The sequence below is a fragment of the Magnolia sinica genome, chromosome 11 (genome assembly GCF_029962835.1).
Source record: "Magnolia sinica isolate HGM2019 chromosome 11, MsV1, whole genome shotgun sequence".
Taxonomy (NCBI): Eukaryota; Viridiplantae; Streptophyta; class Magnoliopsida; order Magnoliales; family Magnoliaceae; genus Magnolia; species Magnolia sinica.
Genome location: NC_080583.1, coordinates 11,885,704 through 11,896,331, shown reverse-complemented (window position 1 = coordinate 11,896,331; position 10,628 = coordinate 11,885,704). Strand labels below are relative to the sequence as shown.

Sequence of the window (10,628 nt, the reverse complement as noted above, 5' to 3'; positions counted from 1 at the left end):
GTTCTTAAGGAAATTGTATGGTTATTATCCATCAGGACGTGTGGACTGATGCTCCTAGTCCATACCAGTGGATCCCATGGTTCGATGATATGAATGGGGAGTGCCTTAAAAGAATCTCCCATGTCGGAAAATCTGAGACGTCCAACTATCGTTCCATCCATACCAAGGCTGTAAAGCGGCTACAGGAAGTCGTGTATGTCATGGTCCATCAATGGTACGGAACCTGGGTCCCACTCTGACGATTAGGTGCATCAGGACTCTTTACTCGTCCTTACCCATAGTAGGACGTGACTTGCATGCAACCGAGCTTACCCAAAGCTCTGTAGGGCCCACTCCGTCCATACACGAGTGAGGATTGAATTCCTCACCGTTGAAACCTTGTTGAGGGTCAAGGAAGTTTCAGCTTAGGATTTTTTTGCCTTCATCGAGATGGGAATCACCTTATAAACGGGTTTGATGGCATCTGCAGATCACTGTGGGTCGCAGGAAGGTTTCAACGGTGGATTTCTTTATCCCCACTTGTGTTATGGCCCATTTGATTTTTTAATCTCCCTCATGTAAAAATTAAAAAAACTTACGGACTAAAATGAGCTGAATAAACGGATGAGCGGTATGGATACGACAGAAATATCATAGTGGGCCCCACAGAGCTTTGGAATACAGGAGCCGTGTTCGTCGCGCATCAGTACGCTAAATACGTTCCTAATGTACGAAACAATCAATGATTTTCTTTACAACGGTAAACCAGGGGCCAGTGTGGTTGTTCTGTCTTCCGCGATGGTCAGCATCTGTACGTACGTCAGTAACAGAAGGAGAAGACCGGACTCCCGACATGGTGGACCCCACGGCCTTAATACTCCCGCGAATCTCGCGCTCGTCGTCGGACCCACACGCCCTTTCCTCTCTCGATGGATGGAAAGTAGTACGGTAAAGCCGGCTGAACTGTGGAAATCGATAGTCTGCCATTGGCAGCGGGACTTTCAGTCTCTCTTTCTTTCAAGAGGTTTGCTAGCTCCGTACACGTGTGTGGATGCGTGTTGTAGACATACGCATCCCCACGCGAACGCACGCTTGACACGTTCGTCAGATCTGACCATTCATTCCATCAGTACGTGGATTGGATACTACCCCGCCCGTCCCTAGCTTGAACGGACAGGGGCTCTGAGGGGCCACCTTGATGTACGGGTTTTATCCACACCGTCCAATCATTTTTGCCGTATTATTTTAGGGTACAAGAAAAAAAATGAGGCAGATGCAAGACTCAAGTGGACCACACAGTAATGATTAAACACTTACCGTTGAAAGCTTTTTGGGGCCTCAGAAGTTTTGGATCAAACTGATATTTGTATTTTCACTTCATCCATGTTTATGTGACCATATGAACAGGTTGGATGACAACTAACCATCAAGGCGAGCCCAGAAAGGTTTTAACGGTGGGTGTCATTATAACCGCTGCTTCCTCTGGTGTGGTCCACTTGAGCCTTGGATTTTCCTCATTTTGGGGCTTATACCCTAAAATGATGTGAAAAAATGGACGGAGGGTGTGGATAAAACCCATACACCACGGTGGCCCCTCAGAGCCTCTTTGCGTATCTAGCTAGGGATCCGCCGGGTAGTACCCGATCCGCGTCCATCCATCAGGCAAGGTACGTTGTTTAAGATCTTTTTGGCACTCAGCCCATTTCACACCTGAGGTGGGCCACAGCATATCAAAACAAATGGACGGCTAGATCCTAGAACAACAATCAAAATTTACTTTAAAGCTGTGGCCCACCTGAAACTGATATTTTCTGATTTTTAGAGGTAAAAGTTAGAAGCACTGCTTCCATCCTTATGGAAATCTCGAATCCCGTTCGCTTTTTTAATTTTACATGCGTTTGGATTTTTGAAATTTACTCCTTCAGTTATGGCCGTCCATTCTAGGGTGTCACTTGGGTCGGACTTAACCCAAAATCCATCGGATGGTGCTCGGTCCAAAAAATCCCATTCTCATTTATTTATAATATTTGAGAAATAATAAATGAATGATAGTTCAAGGAATATAAAATAAGATACACTTCCTTGTACTTTTTAATGTTTTCCTCCTAAGTCAGTGCATATAATATCATGGATTTCCAACTTAAGCGTTAGAAGACAACTACACAATAAAAAAAAATTAAATAATAATAATAATAATTGTAAATACAAGAGCAAGTTGGTCCGTGAGAGAGGCATGAATAGAGATGATGGCAAAACTTACAAATTTAATATGTTTCGTCCTTTCATGTAATATAATACCCTCAATTGTCGTAAAAAAGAGAAAATGGAGAAGTCACGTGAAAACCAAGCTCTAGAAGAAGTGCCCTCAACCGAATAACATTACTCATTACATGCTTCATGGATCGATACTCGGCTTAGCAAAGATTGAGTTACAGCAAATTAGTTTTCACTCTTCTAAGTCACCAAATCGCCGCCAACAAAAGCATAATTCAAAGTGCACGAGGGTCATTTTGGCCTTGTTTTGGTGTTTTGATATCTTTGGTAGGCCCGTGATCCATTTGGATTGGGTTAAAAGGAATTTGATCTTTTTAAGGGTTGGTATGGAACTGGTTAGGGTTTTACATGATCACATTGAGACATGAAAATGAATTTGAAGAATTCTCCTTGAGTTTTCTATATTCATCTGGCCTTAAAAAAGTTTATTACTATTATTATTATTATTATATAGGAAAATGGTAATATGAGGTCGACTTGATGAGAACTTCCCATGAGGTTGAGCTGTGTGGGCCCCACCATGAAGTGCATCGAAAATCTACCCATCAATCAGATGCACCATTCCATGGTGGACCACGGGCTTAAAAATCAATTCAATCCATGACTTGGGTGGGCCACACCACATACAATAGTTAAGAGGGGTTATCCTCCCATTAAAATATTCATAATCATTTATTGAGCCCACCAAGATGTGGTTCACGATCCAATTCAATGTATTTTGTCTTTTCATGAAACACTCGATTAGAAGCAATTTGGATAACATTGGTATTATTGACATGAAGTGGAGTAGGGGTAGACAAAGCAATTTTAAAATCTGAAAGAAGTCCACAAAGCTAAATGATCTCACTGTATGTTGAAGACATTACATAATACTTAGCTTCGCTGCTGGACTTGGAAACGTTTTTTTACTTCTTGAACTTTCAAGAGATAAGAAATGTGCCTAGAAACATACAGTAACCTGTGGTGGACCGTCGGGTGAGAGCACAACCCGCCCAATCAACATCAAAATATGCGAGAAGCTCAAGAAAAAACAAGGAATGATCTATGACACCTCGCAAATATCGAAGTATTTACAAAACAACGGTCATGTGCAAGGTACAAGGCTCGGCAATGAACTAATTAACCACTTGTACCACATATACAATGTCAGGTTTTGTCATTATTAGGTAGATAGAACTACCAACAAGGTGATAGAATAGGACAAGTTACTTCAATGGAGCACCATCTTGTTTGTGTAATATCCCGAATTTTCACAGCCAGAATTTATACTCATGTCCGAGAAAACCGGGTGTATATATTGGATGCCTTAAAATCACACCCTATTTTTTTCTCATTTAAATCACATCAAGTTACATTCGTGAAAGTAACCATTCACGAGAGTAAAATCAACTGTATTGATTATTTCATCAGACTAACAGAATTTAGTAAATAATCAAATGTGTAACAACCCTAAATTTTGGTACATTATTAAAAAACTAAATTAAATATTTAAAGATTTTATTTTAAAATAAAAAATAAAAACAAGTCAATAGTTGAGTTGGTAGTGTATTCTTAGTTGAGAGAGAGAGAGGTTTAGGGATCCATTCTTGAAATGGTAATAATAAATTTTTTATTAAATATTATAAAAAAATTCAAATTCAAGATAAGGGAGGATGTGCTCATCCTATCTTATGAGAATTTTCTTTAAAAAAGGATACGGAAGGTTTCTACATTAAAAAAAACAAGGAGATACGAAGCCCTAAAGTAAAAGGAAGAGAAAATTCTAAGAAGGCTCGATTAGGTAAGTTTTAATCGTTAGATCTTTTTAACTTTTTATTATGTTGTTAATTTCTTCTTGATCTATACAATGGATGGCGTGGATCATTTACACCATCATTGTATAGGTGTGTAGAGTCAATTTTAATAAAGTGATGTTTTTATGATTTTGGTCTAATTAGTAATATTTTAGGAATAAATTAAATGGATGGAATCTGATTGTGTTAAGATAGATCTGTACGGATCATATGATCCTTAAGGCCAAAATATACAAGAGCCATAATTTTTAGATCAATCTAACAATCAGATAGGCCACATTAGTCAGATCTAAAAGTGTTTAATAAAGGAATCTTAGATTTTTTGCGCAAGTGTTGGTATGACTTGGCGTAGAAGGTCGGTGTATGTGTGGTTAGATCCACACCATCCATCTAATGTGTAGAGACAAAACATGATAATACCTCAAGAATCTGAATGATCTGACCATCCGATGGACCACCCCGATCAAGTAATTATCATTCAATTTTATAATCTTAAAAAGGAGAAAAAAATAGAATAGAAATTTTAATTATTTGATTATTTTAGATCTGGCCACCTAAGATGTTAATCAGAGGTGGGCCCCACCATGTAATAAAAATATATGAATAATAATGTTGTTGATATAACTGATAGGATTTCTGAATTCAAACCAACATAATTACCCTGTGGATTCTACACTATCAGACTCAGGTGAGTAACCCAACTTGTCTCATAATTCATTAAAATTAAAATAAATCATTGTGATTGTTTGATTGATTTACTGGTTTGAATATTTTGATATGATAATTGTACGATAAATTTATATGTGAATATTTTAATCAAGATAACTATGCCAAATATGAAAAATATGCATTTACATATCATCCTTCATTCATTACATTGCATAATGTATGGTCGATCCTAAGGGCCCTCCCTGGAAGAAATGTCGATCCTGGTAAAGCGTTACCAGATGCGGGCTATGCCCAAGCCTACCGAAAGGTAAAAGCCTACCCAACGGGTGGATGCGGGTTGACGACCTCCAACCCAAGTAGATGGACGATCATCCCATCTGATGCATTCATATATCATTTTACATTCATATCATTGTACATGTATTTATGTATTATTTTAATTGCTATGATTATGAACCATGCTAGGTTATATCACTAAGCCTGGCCAGCTTACATTTTTATTGATGGAAAAACCGATGGAAAAACCGTACAGAGGAGCCATTAACAGATGATGTGACGCAAGAACCGGAAGGATCTAGTGTACTTGAACACGACCTGCCTGAAACATGGCCATACCTATCCAAGGATGAAGTGGCGGCATTAGAAAATTTTTAATTATATGTTTTATTTTGTTAGTACAGTTTAATTAACGAATAATGCATACTGACATTTATTTTGAGACTTTAAGCAATTATTTAGATTTATTTCTTTATAATAATGTTAGCATGGAATAAATATCATTATATTATAATGGTATAATAAATGAATGATTTTAAGGTTTATTTTATTTTAAGAGTTATCAAGATTTATATATGTTTAGTTGATTGGTGCTAAGTATTATGCATGTGTGATTGAGATTATGATGGACCTTATATTATATATAATTATCATCTCTGATTAAACTGATTAATGAATTGAATTAGTACACTTTGTGTACGAGTTACGAACTGAAACTCGGGTCTGAGGGTGCACACTCTTTACCCGAATTTCGGGGCATGACAAAATGCCTTCTCAATAGAAGCTTATTACATTTATCGAGTTCGCAGTGGAAGTATAAAACTAAATCATAAAACTATCTTCATTTTTTTTTTCAGTAAAATCTTCCATGGGGAGATGGTCCTCTCGGTCCTCAATCTGTACATCACCTGTATCATCTGAACAGTTGGAGAATGTCAATACCCTACTCATAGTGATGGTTATCCTTTAAGATTAACAGTGAGATTCATAAAAACAATGTAAATGTTCTGATATGTCCCGTAGTTCATAACTATAAGAGGTATCAATATGCATAAGCAATCTACATGAGATACATGCCTAGCAAAGTATATGCGGTTCGTCACACTTAGCGATCGCCACAATGTGGAATATGATTAGAGTTATCCGACTTGCCCCGCATCCCATACTACGAAGATTCACCGGCGTGTCCCACGTTTAACATAGATTTATGCAGTTACCCCAAGACAAACACAACACATGACTGAATGAATTATGTGACACAATTTGTTCATGGAGTGACTATTTGTGACATCCAATCCCGGAAGTGATATAATACGCATTGCAAATTAATTACATTGATTTGTGCACCACCACCCATGAAACATGGAATTACATTATATATTATATTATATTATATTATAATACCTTATATGTATTGGATCATACGACATTGGATCATTAGCTAAGCATAGTAACTCGGATCAAGAAAGAAGCTACGAACCGCCAAGTGAGGATTCTACCCTTTGAGCTTTCCTCTCCTATCTTAACTATGTGCTAGTTCAACTCAAATTCTTACTTAACCATTAATGAATCTATTTTTAAGGCTATTTGCATTAGTTATTGACTTATTTACATGCCTGATTTCAAAGATATTTGTGTAGATATTAAATTTAACCACATGCTCAATGCTTATGGAACTCTATATATGTGATTTTATAACTTATGCAATGCATGCTTATAAATCTTTGCACTATAATACTACTTGAATGCCTTCATAGATTGACTATTTATAATATCATGAATAAACGATAAACATGCACACATGACACATAATCCATTGAATGAGCCGACTGTTTCAAAGGCCCACCATTTTCTGTTGAATGAGTCGACTGTTTGAAAGGCCCATTCCTCTCATTAGTGAGCCGACTGTTTAAAAGGCCCACCATTTTGCATTGAATGAGCCGACTGTTTGAAAGGCCCACCCTTTACATGGCCAGCTGGATATGCATCCCTAGTTGACATGCATTCATACATTTGGCACATCAGCAAATTTGAAACGCAAACTGTTTCATATCTCTGCTACTTTAGTTATTAAGAATAAAGCCTAGTTAATTTGGCAGTGTGTAATCTTAAAGGGTGTTCTCACTGAGCCGGCTACTCATCCTTTGAATACATAACCGTATAGATGATGCAAGTATAGATGAGGGTACTTATGTGGCGGACGTAGATGCGGGCCCCACGGGAGAGGGAAGAGATTTCTATGAAGAGGAGCCTCGCCAAGACCCGGCCGAGTTCTATGGCCTTAACTAATAGTTGCATTTATTACCCTTTTGTCACTTGAAATATTTGGACCTTATGTTTTGTATTAAAAGTCTCCAGCTAGGTGGACTAGAATTTAGATTTTATTTGCTATGAAATGGTTCACCATGTTTGCTTCTTGATTCTTCGAACTCTGAATTCGGTTACCTTAAGTTAACACCCGAGTTTTTGAGGTTCAAAAAGTCGGAGTGCTACATAAATCCACTTCATCTATGCACTTAAATATGATCTAATTCTTCAATTTTCATGGCCATCCACTAGAAATCTGTATCTCATATGCTTAATCAAATAGCGGTCCATCAAGTCATCACCAAGTGTGATCAAAGTAGTTTTAACAAATAAAATAAAACTTCAACAATAAAAACTTTTGAAAAGTCGATTAAAACATTTCAAGTGTTGAGCCTGGTAGAAAAATTACTTGATGAGTCATTAATCTAGTAGATCTCACCATTAAATGGTCCTTAACTAAAACCCAATGTGTTCCTTATTGGCCCGTGCAAAAATCAATGGTTCATGATGAAGGTATCTTGTCAGATCCACTTTTAATGGCTTATAAGTTATCTTGTAAGAAAGCCAAAGCCTACTAGCTAGGGTTGTGACCCTTACAAGCCCTCGGGTCTAAGGACAAACAATATTATGATCATCTAATCCAAGCCAATGGTCCCCCACACCAGTGACTTGAATTCAATCCATTCAAGGTAAGTGTCCTAAAGGTCCTACCCTGGATCCTATATTTATGATACATTCATACTCCTTATGAGTTAAAGGGAGAAGGCACACTGACACCAGGTCAGATCTCTTTCGGTGGAGACAGTCTATCCTTATACAAGTTAGTTTCCTCACACAAGATGACCCTACATCTTATGATAGAATGCTCACAGGTGTGTTCTAAGTACCTATAATGATCATGGTCTTTATAGAGTATTGAGATCCATTGACCACAATTCTCCTCAGTCAATGACTATTATGTCTGATCTCTAATTCCCATGGACTACTAGAGAACTCAGCCTCAACTAACCCATATACATGCAAGCTTAGAGTGATACTACACACTAATGTATACTATGGTGTCCACAAAGGACAAATGGTGATCGATGATCTACAACTAAAATCAGCCATGTCCCATCAACAGGCTAAGTAGATTAAGGTTCATATTGGTTTTGCTGAGTACGATAGTACTCCAACAATGATTAGATAGATCTTGCCTAAAAACCCTTCGTTGCTTCTCATAACTTGGCTTAAATCAGCCCATAAATAGCTAATAAAAAGTTCTTAATAAGATTCTCTTAACCCTCTCTAGAGAAAGCTATTGGGCTTAAATTAGGCCCACCTCATTTTGTGCACAAATGTAGGGCCCATATACACTTTTCTAGATGCTTGTGGACAACTCAAATAAACCCACATTATTACACAAAGGAGGGAAATTAACAATGTCACAAAAACCATGATAATCGCGCATTAAATGGTTAATGGGCCCCGGCCCAAATTTAGACTCAATTTAAAAGATCATGAACATCATTTTAACAATTATAGGTAATATCTTTGGGCATCATCCAGATAGGCCCATAATACTAAAATTCTGGGCCTAAAAGATGGCTAAAAACTCTCAATTTGGCCCTGAAAAAGAGCTAGGCCCATTAAAACATTTCCCAAGCCCATTCCTCTTTCCATGAAACCCATCACCCATCTCTCCATTTCCCACACAAAGATTAGAGTGGGCATGCTACTAATGTCTTGAATACGCCACTTTACAAACAATGGCTATACAGCCTATACTATCTAGTGGGCTCTATGTATGAAAATATCTCTGAGCATCTAGCTTCATTTGGACTTTTCTTGATCTACATCAGCTATCTGGACCGTTGGTCACATTTTCTCCACCGTTCTTACACTACTATTCAAAAATCACATCAACTGAATGATCTAAGCTAGACCAATCTTTAATAGATGATATTCTCCATCTAATTTTTGCATTCAAGTAAATATACGGTCCAGATTTTCCGATCAGTATGAAATTTTCAAGGCAGCCCATGAAGAGCGGACTGAACATAATGGCCCATCAGGATAGGTGATGTGGATTCGAACAAGTCAGGTACACCATCGCATGTGAAAGGCATACATATGCAGTCCAATACATCACTGCTCCTTTACTCAGGGGAAAAGTGAATTAAAAAAACAAGTCCCACATCGGAAATAGACTAAGAGCAGAGACATGGGTTGAGAGTACTAAATTAGAGGAGATGAATGCCAGGGAGTATCTTTGCGCTTGGGGCAATGACGCAGCTAGTGAGGTTATAACCGAGGCGCGTCAATTGCTGGTTGAAAACTATTTCCAAACCCCCTCTTTGGCCTGGGTTCAGCCTAGTGCCATGGAGAATTTCTGGAAGGGCTCCCTCTAATCAAGGGTAAAGCCTTACAAATCTATCTCAATTTATTTTCATCTTAACTAGTGTGGAGTAGCTAGTCTATATGGTAGGTGTGTATTCTATTATTTCTGGGTCCAAATTTAAGTAGTAGGTGTTCAATCCCCAGATTTGTACGTAGGTTTTTTTGAGTATCTTTGGGCCTGGAATACCCAACGTGGACTCTAATAGACCTGACTTCCTAACTAGACTTGGTTTTATCCAAGTAACATGAACCTGACCTGATGGGGACTAGGAACCATTTAAATCAAGACAGGTCTAGTTATAACAAGACCCAAAAGGTTGACTTGATTCTTGATCTGATTTCTTAATAGATTAAAAGGGGGACTAGGACCCATGAAAATCAAGTCAGGTCTAGTTATAACGCCCTGAAAATCGGGGGTCGCGCATCTGCTCGACTCCCGAGTTCCCAAGAGTCACCATTAGGAGATGATCATAAATGCGCATTTAATCTGTTTGAGTTGCGCAGTCTGAAGTTCCCTGAACATGAAACATGAACGCACAAGTCTGCTGAAATGAAGAGGCCTCACATATAAATATACAAGTCCAAAAAAAATAGATGTAAATGGGTTGCGCATGGCGTTGCCCAGGCAAAATAACAAAAGAATATGATGTCCAAAAGGATGGGACCGAGCCCGAAACCCAGCCATCCTATCCCGCCTCTCATGCAGGCGGCGAACCCTCCATTAGCTGGAAGTAGGACAGCTCCAGCTCCTCGTCTAGGCTCACCTCGCTAGGCTCCTCCAGCCTGTATCACTGCATCTATGAACGGGTCCAGTTGGTGTTTTAAAACACCGTCTCGAGTGGGAGTGAGTGATCATCTCGAATGGGTGCTATTAGCCATAAGTTGCAACAAGCATCAATTGTAATAAGAATTTAATGAAAGCAATCAATCATCAGCATCTTTATAGTCTTG

The 10,628-nt window shown here is 38.4% G+C and overlaps 1 non-coding gene across 1 annotated transcript; it reads left to right on the top strand.

Annotated features, from left to right (window-relative positions):
- Positions 1–9,545: 9,545 nt before the first annotated feature.
- LOC131219617 (U4 spliceosomal RNA) lies at positions 9,546–9,702 on the top strand. The gene has a single exon (XR_009158267.1). It is a non-coding gene; the product is annotated as a U4 spliceosomal RNA (small nuclear RNA).
- Positions 9,703–10,628: the final 926 nt, after the last annotated feature.